An 11,999-nucleotide genomic window follows, 5' to 3' on the forward strand; every position below is an offset into this window, starting at 1 on the left:
ATTCACATTGACATTACACATCCAACGGAGCATACTGGCTTCATTCCTTGCGAGCTTACGTATGTCCTCAGCAGTTACAGCCCATGTTTCACTGCCATGTAGCATGGTTGTTCGTACGCATGCGTCATACAGTCTGCCTTTTACTCTGAGTGAGAGTCCCTTTGTCGCCAGCAGGGGTAAGAGCTCTCTAAACTTTGCCCAGGCTATTCTTATTCTATATATATATATATATATATATATATGGCATTTTAACTACTGTTTCCTCAAAAAAATTGTTGTAGAAAGAAAGAAAGAAAGAAAGAAAGAAAGCTCTGGCAGAAATATTTCTCACAATTTTGTATATACATGATTGGCTAAAATGATCAAAATATTCAGAATAAAGAAATCAGAAACATAAATTTCACGTACTTAATTATGTATGTTAATTATGTAATTATGGAATTAATGATGCCTATGTTAATGAAACAGCTGTTCAGCAAAATCAAATTATGAACTGTATGTGACATTTATGCTTTTTATCTTATGTACATATGTGTGTGTGTGTGTGTGTGTGTGTGTGTGTGTGTGTGTGTGTGTGAGACAGAAATAGCTGAAGTTCCTTGTTTTGGACATGACAACATACCTAATACATCCAGTTGTAGAAACAAAACCAAAGAGGAAAGGCACAGTTGAGATGTAGTACTCTATGTAAGAACTGATTGAGACCTTAACAATCCATCCCACCCATGCCAGCATAGAAAGTAGAAGTAAAATACGATAATGAATGACAATGGTAAAAGTCACTGATTCAGAAGTCCCTTTAGCACTTAAATGATAGATAAAGTTTTTATTTATTCATCATCATCATCATCATCATCATCATCATCGTTTAACGTCCGCTTTCCATGCTAGCATGGGTTGGACGATTTGACTGAGGACTGGCAAGCCAGAAGGCTGCACCAGGCTCCAATCTGATCTGGCAGAGTTTCTGAGAGTGTAGTGGGTGCTTTTACATGCCACTGGCACGAGGGCCAGTCACACAGTACTGGCAACGGCCACGCTCAAAAAGGTGTTTTTTACGTACCACCTGCACGGGAACCAGTCCAGTGGCACTGGCTATGACCTCGCTCAAATGATTTTCTAACGTGCCACCAGCACAAGTGGTAACGATTACGCTCAAATGGTGCTATTTACGGGCCACTAGCATTATTTAAGAAAATCTTGACTTAGATACTCTTTAAGAGACGGAATGGTCTCTGCTGGAATGACTTTAGTATTTTGTCTGCACGATCAGAGTTGATTTGGAATTAAACAATTATAGCAATATCTATTTTCGTGGCTCTATGCAGATGCTGCTTTTCTTTCTTGCAACCATGAGCAAGGTAGGTAATTATTGTCAACTAAAATCAGAGTTACGTCCCTTACACTATAGACCGTATAATGGCTGCAGTTAGCTACGCACTTTCGTAATTTTTGTCCGATGACTATTTATGTAATCATACTCAGTACATTATTTTCTTTAATCCTATTCTCTTTATTTTGGATGTTTAGGCTAATAATACATATATGCAACTGACGAAAACTTTGCTTCTCCAACGATAACAATGGCAGTTACTTTTCACTAGTCTCATTCAGACTTAAACGGGAACGTCTATACTGAGAGGGAAAGCTAGAAATAATTGCCAAATATTATCTTGTTGTCTTTAAAAAGGGAGGAGAAATATATGTATGTACACATAATACTATCGTCATAGTAATACGTCATATCTTAGTAAAGATTTATTTTTGTCATGGACAAAACTAGTTGAGTGTTCAATGTCTAATTACACCTTACGAATAATTTACCATTACATGTTAATTAGTCTGAGGGAGAGAGGAAGTGTCTTCCTCATCGTTGTCGTCGTCGTCATCATCATCATCATCATCATCATCATCATCACCATCATAATTTTAATGTCCACATTTCTATGCCTGCATAGCTCACATGGTATTCATTGAGGTTCGTTTTCTGCAGCTGAATGTCTTTCCTTTCTCCATCTCTCTCTTGTTTTAGAAGCAAGGTGTAATATTTTCACTTGGTTGGACATCATGGAAAATTGGAAACAAATGACACTGCTTCGATGATTGTGTCACTTATGACGAGGAAGTACAAACACGCCCACGCACGCACACACACACACACACACACACACACACGATGATTTCTATCAGTTTCTGTGTACCAAGTTTGCTCAGAAGACTTTGGTTGGCTCAATGCTATAGAGGAAGACACTTGCCCAAGATGGCATGCAAGTAGGACTGAACCCAAAACCATGTGGTTGGGAAACAAACTTCATAACAACACAGCCATGCCTGAGTGAAAATCAGATGTCAAAATTATTTGTTATAACTTGATCTGATAAATCACAACTCTTTCTTTACAGTTAAGCCATTTTCTCTCCATTTGATGTTTAGTGGTTGTGTCATGTAAAGTAATGTAATTGTCATATCTATTTTACTATAGGCTTAGATACTCATTAAAAGACGGAATGGTTTCAGCTGGAATGACCTTAATATTTTGTCTGCACGATCACTAGTAGTCATATATTGACTATCTTTGCTAGCAGTAACTCTTTATAATATATAATATATCTTCATCAGTATTCATATGATCATAATTTTGGGGACACTTAATCTTGTCATAAAAGAGGAAGCATTCATTAAGAATTACATCTATACATCTATTCAGTCAGTTTGGTCTCTGTTCCTTATCAGCTGTCTTATTCATGTATGTGTATATTATACCAAGTAATATGACTGTTTTTAGCGTAAAATAAATTTAAAACAACCAAAAACAAAATGTAACCTTAAATGTATATGTTACATGAAAGCAGGTGACATAGTAGTTTAGAAGTCAGGATCATAACATTGTGGTTTCAATTCCTAAACTTGACAGTACATTGTATTTTTGAGAAAAACAACTTCATTTCAAAATCCAATTGATGAAAATGAGTTGCAGCAACAACTGGGGATAACCATATAAGGGACTGGCTTCCCATTCAGGATTGACTATTGTGTTCTTAGTTGTTTATATGTCACAGAAACTGAATTAGGATTTGGTGTAATGAGACTGAGGGCTTGTGGCTTATCTGAGATTTAAGGCTAAGAAATATATAAACATCAGTATCATGGTCAATAAGAGCATTACTACCATCAGTTTAGAAATAATGACCCCTAGTTCAAATTCAGTTTAGTATTATGCGCATATCCAGGAATAAGTGTCCTCATTATAATTGAAAATCAGAATGATCAAAATGCTACATAGTTGTTAGTCATCATCATTATCATCGTTGTCATCATCTTCATCATTGTTGTCGTAATCATTGTTGTCATCATAATCATCACTATTGTTGCTGACATCATCATCATCATCGTTGTCATTGTCGGCATCGGTGGCGTCAGTGTCAGCATCAGCAGCATTGGCAGTGTCATCGTCATCATCATCATCATCATCATTGTCATCATCACCATCATCACCATCTTTTAACATCTGTCTTCCATGCTGACATGGGTCACAGTTTGACATGGTCCAGTGGGTGAGAGGATTGTGCATGCCCCAATGTCTTCTTTGGCATGGATTCTACAGCTGGTTGCCCTTCCTCATGCCAACCACTTTACAGCATGTACTGAATGCTTTTTGCAAGGCACCAGTAGCAGTAGTGAAATCATCATGAAGCTCACAAGACCAAGATCCCACATTGACTGACTGGGGATTACAGCATAGAGGGGAGCAGCTTTATAATAGGTGATGATATGTTAGAGATTGCAGGGAGGGGCCAGAATAAGTTTCTTGCTACAGAAGAGTTAAATGGCTTATTAAAAATAAAAAAAAGTTAGGTTAATCAGCTGTAACATAACCTTATTAATGAGACCCTTATTAACAATAATTCAGCTCAGAGATTTAGAGACATTTCTTTATTAATATTAATTCTTTAGCTGTCTCAACTGATTATAATTATAATTCAGTTTACTTCATTAGTAGTCTTAATTATCTCAACTAGTAATACTGCTTTAACTGTTTTCATTAGAAATCAATATGTTAGTTATTCCCAAATGTTGTCATGACTCAAACTAAATGATTCCAGTTAATTATTAAAAATTAGTTATGTTTAGTTTTCTTTACAGTTTGGTTATTGCACTCATCAACACTCTATAATCATGGACTTACAGTTAAAGTTACACCAATTCTATCACTCTTTTCGATTACTATTCCACTGGTGTCTACCTTCTTGAATCTGTTGATTCCACTTGACATCCTTTGTGGTGGGAAACTAGTAGAGTCATTAAACCATTGGATAGAAAACTTTAGTGGTGTTTAGTTTTAATGCTGGTTGTCTGAGCTCAAATCCTACTGAGGTCAACTTTACCTTTTATCTTTTTCAGGGATTATAAATAAGCATCCATCCCAAGCAGTGGATTGGCAGAACAATGAGAGAGTCAAGTCAGATGCCTAACCACTTGACTGTAAGCTTTCTTTTACTTTACAAAAACACATAAAAAACATCAAAATTAAGGAATCCTGGGGAGACAAACTGATGAAGTTCCTTTCCAGTGTCAGGGACTTTGTTGGGGATGCCACTTGGTCACTGCCCAGTTTCTATCACCAAACCAAAATGCCTGTTTGTAAATGGACAAATGGAAACATACCAGTATCAGGTCGCAGCAGGATTCCAGTTGACCTGCACTAACAGAAATATTGTGAATCACCTATATTGCCAACATATCACATATCCCCATATGACACAGACTACCTCAAATTGCACTGTTTGATTACTTTGATTATAGTGGTGGGGTTCAAAATAATTCATGAACCTGGAGAATGGGGAATACATCAATTGGATTTTGAATGTAAATTGGAGGTATGAGTGATGCTGTATTAGACAGCAACTCAATGTCATTGTTTCATTTCCTCATGACATCTCTACAATGCCTTTCCTACTTTTACTCATCGTTCTCCTCTACAAGGGAGCTTCTTTGTAACCCGACGAGTGGGTCTCTATATGGTTATTTGACTGCTAGAAATAGCAGCTAATTCATTTTCTCAAATTACACACTAACATGTTATATAAAGAAAGGATACATTACATTGGGTGATTGTACTCTTTGGTATACTTTTAATCTGATACCTAATCTATCAGAGTTATCCTGGAGCTATACATCAGTTTGGCACTTTCTCTCTACCTATATCATCGTTCTAATCACTTACATTTAAAACCTTGAGCCAACATCCATGTGCTGCCGATAACCAAGGCATTTGTAATATTTTAGGCAAAACAGTGTGCAAGATATCTTCTGTAGTAGATGCAAATCTTTTGAAGCTGAATGGATTGGAATAATGTAAGATGTAGTTCCTTGTCTATGGACTCAATGTGCCATCCAATATAGTAATCAAAAAAGTAAAAGGAAAAATGTCTCACAACTTTAGTCAAACAGACTAACCACAAAGCCACAAACCTTCACAAAACCTTAACGAATCTTCTCTAATCCTCATGTTATAGAGATCTCTGTGCAAATGCTATAACTAGCAAAGCTTTTCTCAGACTATCTATAAATCCTGAAGTTATCTTTGATGGATATAATCCTTTCTATTATAGGCACAAGGCCTGAAATTTTGGGGGAGGGTACTAGTCAATTACATTGACTCCAGTGTGTAACTAGTACTTAATTTATAAACCTTGAAAGGATGAAAGGCAAAGTCGAACTCGGAGGAATTTGAACCCAGAATGTAGCGACAGGCGAAATACCATTAAGCATTTCATCCATTGTGCTAATGATTCTGCTTGCTGGCTGCCTTTTTGGTAGATGTAATGATAAATGTTAATAAATAGATGTTTAAAATAATCAGGTAAGAACAGTGACATGAGATAGCGCTCTAAGTATATCATTGCAGAATGACCAAAACAGTCAAGTTACTATCATCATATTTAATATAATGAAGAATAAAAAAAAATCTAATTAACTGATAATAAACATTCTTTAATGACTAATGTTAATCTAATCTGATTTTGGCAAATATAGACATCAACACCAAACAGATACTAAAATTATCAAACCCCTTTATAATATTGCTTTGAAAATTTTTTGATACAAGTCAGTAATTTCTTGAAATTACAAAGCCAGTAATTTCAAGGAAGGGGGCTAATCGATTAGTATTCAACAGGAACTTATTTTATCGACCCTGAAAGGATGAAAGGCAAAGTCGACTTTGATGGAATTTGAACTCAGAATGTAAAGACAGGATGAAATGACATTAAGCATTTTGCCCAATGTGCTAATGATTTTGCCAGCTCACTACCTTAAACCCCTTTACAATATTAATTATTGAGTTCTAACATTAACACAAGACATCACATTTTATGCAGAAGGGTGTAGCCAGCTACATCTACTAGAGCACCAAACTGATACTTTGTCTTATTGACCCTGTGAGAATGAAAGACAAAGTGACCATTGCAGTATTTGAACTCAGAATGTAGTGTCACTAGACCATATATACCCCTGGTTGTATTTTAGCAACACAAAACCTGCTCCTACTTGTTTGGACATGAACTCGCCGGAAGCATCTGACTGAGTATACAAAATGCTCAGTAGGTAGTTGATACCCATAGCTAACAGTTGCATACTGTCCTTCTCATCCAGATTATGAAAGCTTACCACTATGTTTAATCTAAATACAGTGAAATTTTAAGACCTCATTTAAGACTTCATAGGCATATACAGGCTAAATACTAATTACCATATTGTTTTATCCAATGTTCCCCTGATTCTGCCAATCCACTGCTCTCAAAATTATTATTAATTATTAGAAATTATGAGGAATTTTAATTATACAAGCTAATGTTCACTGGGATGTGGTGAGACTTTTATGTTTAGTCTCGAAAACAACATGCAATTCTTTTAGTTTTGTTCATCTTTCTTCACGTCAAAGAAATACTTTTGGTATAAACAGTTCTTACCTGTCTCTAATCCTTTAAAAAGAGCATTTAACCAAAAATTTTTGTGAGAGTTTTTTTGTGAATGGCTGATGTGTTATACAATGTAATAATGAGTTTTATCTGAAGCAGCAAAGTCACATAAATTAGGGCCATACCCCAATTCGTGTATCGTTATCAATAAACCCAGCAATGTTCAAATGTTCAAATGTTAATGTTTAAAATCCTGGGAATGAAGAAATAAATCAAAAGTATGAGTTTGTTTCACAAATGTTATAGAGATGTGTAAAAATGGTTGGAGAGATTTTTGAGAACAGGGATTGTATTTTAAACGAATGTCAATTGCATGCATATAGGGTTGGCGTACATAAATATTTAGATTCAGAGGTACACACACACACACACACACACACACAAGCACACATAAACACATATACATACATACATGCATATACATATACCTACATATATACATATATATATATATATGTTGTGTGTGTGTGTATTTATATATATATATATATATATATATATATATATATATATATACATACACACACAAGGTGCAGGGAATAAATTGTCATCAAAATTACACAAAATTGAAAATAATGACATCTCATTTTAAGAGATATATTTACCAAAATTACATAAAAATAACTTGAAATACTAAAAAGTAAATTCATTCAATAAAATTGCCATTGCCTTCAGCCATACTCTCCAGATGGCTTCAGAGTCTCCTGCAATTCTCCTAGAGGGTCTACTTGTTTAAGTTGCTGAATGCTACCATAGTACTTGCTTTCAGTTCATCTCTGGTGTTGCAAGGAGTTTGGATGATCTCTCACTCAACTGCACCCCATGCATAATAATAATCATGGGGCTTGCAGTCTGGGGAGTTAGGTGGCCAGATGTTAGGGGTGATGTGGTTGTAGAAACTGACAGCTATGACTGGGTTCTCCTACTTGTGAGGCATGGTGCTGAGTCCTGTTGCCAGATATAGGGGCTTCCAGCAGTCACTCTCTTCACTTAGGGCAGCACTACTTCCTCCAGGCGCTTGATGAAGACCTCCTTGTTGAGTGTGAGGCCGTGTGGGAAGATGAATGGAGGCATAACATCACCATCACTAATGATCACTCCAAACACCATAATGTTGACTGGATGTCTGATTTTTATCACTCTCGGTACATACTTTAGGGACATGGCAAACCAACAGTAGTTCTGTGTGTTAACCATTTGATTCTAGCAGAAATTTTTCTCAGAGAAAAACCAAAGCATGTTCAGTTGGTGGGGATACTTGAGTTTGTTCAAAAGCTTTCCCCTTGCATTTGATGGCTTGGAATAAAAATTGGCCCTTTCTCATCTTGTATGATGAATACCAAATGTCTTCATGCACTACCTGCCTGATAAGAAACTCAGACACTCCCCATGTTCCTGATAATGGACCTGATTGACTTGGAAGGATTGTTGTCAATCATAGCCTGGATCTCACTCACAAATTCAGGAGTTCTTTTCTTTTTAGAATGATCAGAGTGAGTTTTCCAAGCTGCCGTACTTTCTTAATCACTATTAGACTCAACTGACTCTTTTCAAATCCTCTGTACTGTCCTCAGAGTAACACCCAAACACTCTGAAATGTTTGTATTGGAGTTTCTGGTGTGAATGCCAAGCAGTACAGCATGTCGTTTCCAAATTTCTGGTAGAGTAAATTGCATCATGGTGCTATTTTTCTCACAGACAGTGCCCAATTGACCCTACCATACTTTGTAGCCAACCAAACCAAACACAAACAATGTACATGCGTGAAATAAAAAATAAAAAATGGCAACAATTTACCCGTTGCACCCTGTATATATATATATATGTGCGCGCGCACACACACACACACACACACACATATATCACACTTATATATACACACATGCATATATATATATACGTAAATGCATACATACAAGTACACATATATTTATATGTAAGCGTATGGACACCCTCTGTATATATATATATATATATATACACACACATACTCACACAAATACATACATACATACATACATACATATATATATATATATATATATATAAATATACACACACACACACACATATGTAAATATGCATATATATATGTGTATGTATGTGTGTGTGTGTACTTTGAGAGGCAGAGAGAGAGAGAAGAGAGAGAGAGAAAGAGAGAAAAGTATATTTATGTATGTATGTATGTATGTATGTATTATTAGACTTGATTTCAAAATCTTCTCAAGTAGTTTCGATAGTATTATTGGAGGCACATAGGCACATTGTAATATGATTGCAAGATGTTAGAGGTAGATAGATTCATGTTTATTTGTTCATCAAATCACTTAGACTTTTAATATACCAAAGATAGAATATATGCATCTTTTTTTTTTTTTTTTTTTTTACAGGAACATTTTTTTCAGATTTCATTAGTTTGTACATTCACTTTAAAAAGAAAAACAACACTGCTTACAAGGTGTGTATATTATTACTATCTTTTGTATTAGTATTATCCTACAAGCAAGTGATAGTATTTAGATATTTTCCAGAATAGCTTAAATTATATATTTCTTAATTAATTGCTGCTTTGCTTCAGAAATTAAATTTTTTTTTTTTTTTTTTAAAATTTTCCTTTCAACATTTCTTCATATGAGAAATTCAAAGATTTTCACCAGCCTTTACAGTTCATTAATGATTAATCTGAAAAGATATTTTAAAAAATAATTTATATACAGTAACCCGAAAAAAAAAAAATGCAAGAAAAAAAGCGACACAAACAGAACGAAAGGAAATCAACAGTAAAGTAACAATATTATTAATAGTTCGTTTTATCTTTTTAAACAGTTTCTGTCATTATTCAATTGGAAAAAAAATGAATAAAATATGTTCATTAAAATTGCCATTTTTTTTTTTTTCCTTCCTGGATTAATTTTCAAAAGAATCAATAATAAAGAAATTTTATTTTCATTTTACTTCAACGCTGTCAGTTCTGAGATTCTTTTGAGTTCAATTTAAATGTTTGAAAAGTAGTAAAATTTTTATAAAATTGGAACAGAAATTCCTAAGCTTAATAATACATGTCGTAAAGGAATGTATGAGTTTAAAATAATTACTATGTATCATAAACCATAACCATCAACTGTTTAAAATAATTACTGTGTATCATAAGCCATAACCGTCGTCATTTTAAAATAATTATTCTGTATCACAAACCATAACCATCATTAGTTTAAAATAGTTACTCCGCATCATGAACCATAACCATCATCATTTTAGTATAATCACTTTGTATCACAAGCCATAGCCATCATCGGTTTAAAATGATTACTCTGTTTCACAAACCATAACCACCATTAGTTTAACAATGTTTACTTTGTATCATAAACCGTAACAATCATCAGTTTATCAGAAGCCATAGCCATCATCAGTTTAAAATAACTATTTAGTATTACAAGCCATAAATATCATCCTTTTAACATAATTGCTTTGTATCACAAGCCATAACTACCATCAGTTTAAAATAATTGTTGTGTGTCATAAACCATAACCATCATCTTTGTGTGCATGCGTGCGTGCGTGTGTGATGCACATGTGCACATGCATGTGCACGTGAGTGTGCATTTATTTCTGCATGTCTATGCATTGACATATGCAAACTCTTCCAGTTGATGATTTGACATGTGATGCCCATTGGAATAAAGTATATTACTTGAAAACAAGTACAGGTTTCCATCAAGAAATACATAGTGAATATTGCCTCATGATATCTCATCTAACCCATAATAGCATGGAAACAGTAGACATAAAATTGATAACGATAACAACAACATAAACAGCAGTTGACAATGAAGATAAAGATGACGATGATGATGATGACCTCAAGTTTGAGAATATTGTGATTCAATTGCTTCTTATTACACTGTCAAAGAAGTGAACAGCTATTCTTATTGCTTTTATTTAACCACAGGCCAACCCTGGCTAAAAATATTCAACCTATGACTATCCTGTCTTTTTCTGAGACATAGTATACTCTTTTACTCGTTTCAGTCATTTGACTGTGGCCATGCTGGAGCACCGCCTTTAGTCGAGCAAATCGACCCCAGGACTTATTCTTTGTAAGCCTAGTACTTATTCTATCAGTCTCTTTTGCCAAACCGCTAAGTTACGGGGACGTAAACACACCACCATTCGGTTGTCAAGCGATGTTGGGGGGGGGGCGACAAACACAGACACACAAACATATACACACACATATATATACATATATACGACGGTCTTCTTTCAGTTTCCGTCTACCAAATCCACTCACAAGGCTTTGGTCGGCCCAAGGCTATAGTAGAGGACACTTGCCCAAGGTGCCACGCAGTATATCTAAGATTAGGACAACTCCGATGAAATATATTCCAGCTGTGACTATTCTGTCTTCCTCAGAGAGATAGAGTATCTAGGACTATATTATAAATTCTGTTAAATTATTATTCTCTTCTTTTATAACAAAATGGTGTTGAATTTGAGGGTGTTTTGATCACTATTTCTAGTATGTCAACCAACCACTTAGCAGCTCTTTCCTGGGTCTTTGAAAATGGATTTATTCTAATATCTGTCACATTTATCTCTTTGATGTTTGCAGCAGGTTTCACAAACTTAAATTCTTAAGAACACTGACAGTTCATTAAAATCCTTTTAATTAGTTTTACTCAATTTTGTTTGTAGATTGGATTCTCTCAAATTAATTATGAAACATTTATCTAAGCACAATAGTTTCTAATCTTTGACAACACAGAAATAGTGAAGATTATATTTGATGATAACTTGTCCTTGTAATTTTATAATATCTGAAAGTGTTTAAGTGTATGCATATTCATGTATATATGTAGGTATATGTAAATGTCAGTGCTTTTATGTATGTATATTAATATATATATATATATATATATATATACACACACATATACAAACACACACACATGTATATGTATATATGCATATGTGATATATATGTGTGTAAGTATATATATATGTGTGTAAGTATATATA

At 34.6% G+C, this 11,999-nt stretch overlaps 1 protein-coding gene across 1 annotated transcript in view; it reads right to left on the reverse strand.

Moving 5' to 3' along the window:
• Positions 1 to 7,561: 7,561 nt before the first annotated feature.
• The window catches only part of LOC106872388 (protocadherin-18), a 134,234-nt gene continuing 129,796 nt past the window's right edge, over positions 7,562 to 11,999 (reverse strand). Inside the window, exon 5 of the mRNA XM_014919376.2 lies at positions 7,562 to 9,662. The gene's annotated coding sequence lies outside the window, so the exon portion shown is untranslated. The remainder of the gene's footprint in view (positions 9,663 to 11,999) is intronic.

This window comes from Octopus bimaculoides, chromosome 14 (genome assembly GCF_001194135.2).
Source record: "Octopus bimaculoides isolate UCB-OBI-ISO-001 chromosome 14, ASM119413v2, whole genome shotgun sequence".
Classification (NCBI taxonomy): Eukaryota; Metazoa; Mollusca; class Cephalopoda; order Octopoda; family Octopodidae; genus Octopus; species Octopus bimaculoides.